Genomic DNA, 2,431 nt, shown 5'->3' on the forward strand with positions numbered 1-2,431 from the left:
AGTGAAAAGTAACCATTTTTTTCACCAGAAAACAAAAGAAGATATAAGTTTGATCATCACAAAGGGGTAGTGGCTGTTAATTAAAAACAAATGCAGAATGGATTTAAAACTTGCATGAAATATGAAATAAGAATTCTAACTTGCTGATAAAAGTGTAGAAGAGACCACATTTCCCTTACAATCCTACTGAGGAGATCCCTCTCATTTCACTCCTCTCTTTAAATATCAAAGGGTAGGTGGAATTAACATAGATCTACTTCTGTCATGTTTCCCTAAGTCTTGAAACAAAGCAGAAAAGGAAACATTTTAGCTTTATTGTTTATTCATTACATACTTCACATGATATTGAAAATCTCTAGGCAGTAAATCTACTGATAAGCACTGGGCAAAAGTATCCCATATCAGAAAACAGTATTACTGATATAACCATAACAGAATAATTAAACTCATATTAAGAAACAGGGATGTTGCCATAATTATTCTTCTGATTTTATCAAGAGTAATTAAAGTCTCTTAAATGCTACATGAAATTCCTAGCAAAGGGAATATGCATTATCGAAACTCTACACATATATCAAATCTTCAAAATATTTTGGATAAAAGAAATCTGAATTTTAGAAGTAAACAATGAGCTAAAATAATAAGGTCAGTGAATCTCCTTGGATAAACATGTTACACACTATTCTAACGTCAAAATGCAATTCAAATTTTTCTTCTGGCAAATTGCTTCTGCTGCAATGGCACAATAGTTCTGCTTCCCTACTGGTAATATAAAGAAATTATATAATGAATCTCCATGTGTCTAAGTGGAAGTGTTGTTGGAGAATCTGGATTGGATCAGAGAGAATTCCAAGTATCAGGATAGTTATATTAAGCTTGCTTAACATAACTATTAAGCAAGGATTTTGTCTTGGGGAAATACATAATTTTTCACCTTGCTGCCAGATTATTAAGAAAGTATAAAATGAAACAATAATTTCTGAAGTATGATTCAAAGGCTTTTATTTTTCAATTTAAAAATCTTGGTAGTCACATCTATATATGTATATATATATATAAAGAGCCCGGGGCTGTCACATCCAAAAAAACTGAACAGTCTGAGTGGGGCGACAAGGCCAGCAGGGGGGTTAGTGAGGGACAACCAAACGACTGAGCAGCAGGCTGCGTGGGGCGACCAGGCTGGTAGGGGGGCCGTTGGGGGCAATCATGCTGGCAAGGGGGACCAGGCTGGCAGGGAGGGGCAGTTAGGGGTGATCAGGCTGGCAGGCAGAGGCAGTTAGGGGTGATCAGGCTGGCAGAGGGACCAGTTAGGGGTGGTCAGGCAGGCAGGCAGGTGAGCAGTTAAGAGCCAGCAGTCCTGGATTGTGAGAAGGATGTCCAACTGCCGGTTTAGGCCCGATCCCCAGGATCAGACCTAAACTGGCAGTCGGCCATCCCCTGGGGGGTCCCTTCCTCCACCCCCCCACCGCATGAATTTCATGCACCGGGCCTCTAGTATAGAAAATAAAAGAGCTATTTAAAAGAAGAGATGAAGAGAAAATGGCATAAAATGTAAATTATATTTTTTTCCCTAGTCCCTTATGGGAAGAAGAGAATTACTGTAGTCTATATTTTATATTTCTGTAAATGAAATATTCTAACTTCATCCATATGTTGCTTGCATGTGTTATATAATAGACTTCTATTCCTCTTATGTTGTGCAATTTGCCTATTGAGTAGGATGAAAAAACTTTTATAAAAATAATTTCTATTTAATATCAGCAAATTAGCTGTTAGAACATTATTGATAACATAGTTATAAAAATCTTCAATTCCAGACCTTATTGTTTAGACATTATAGTGTAGATCAGTGATGGTAAACCTTTTGAGCTTGGTGTGTCAGCATTTTGAAAAACCCTAACTTAACTCTGGTGCCATGTCACATATAGAAATTTTTTGATATTTGCAACCATATTAAAACAAAGACATATTTTTGATATTTATTTTATATATTTAAATGTCATTTAACAAAGAAAACTCAACCAAAAAATGAGTTCGCGTGTCACCTCTGACACGTATGTCATAGGTTTGCCATCACTGGTGTAGACTATTTTCTTAAAACATAACAATAGAGACTTGGAATTATAGAAAATAAATCAAACTTAAAATACAGAAATCTCTCTAACATCATCACTATAAGTAGTAATTTACTCTTTACTGGGATGCTCACTATTATTGATGCAACTTTTTAAATTTTAGATAACTATAACTCTTTATAAATTTTTCTGTAATGAAGCTAAAATTTGCTCAAATCTAATGTGGCTATTGAAGAGGAAATAATGGGGTATAGAGAGAAAGAGATATAGACTTGGATAATATGTATTAAGAGTAAAAGAGCTCTTTAAATATAGTCCAGAATAATAACAGATAAGCTTGATTATGATTATAACAG

This window comes from Myotis davidii, unplaced genomic scaffold, assembly GCF_000327345.1.
Source record: "Myotis davidii unplaced genomic scaffold, ASM32734v1 scaffold318, whole genome shotgun sequence".
In the NCBI taxonomy this organism is placed as follows: domain Eukaryota; kingdom Metazoa; phylum Chordata; class Mammalia; order Chiroptera; family Vespertilionidae; genus Myotis; species Myotis davidii.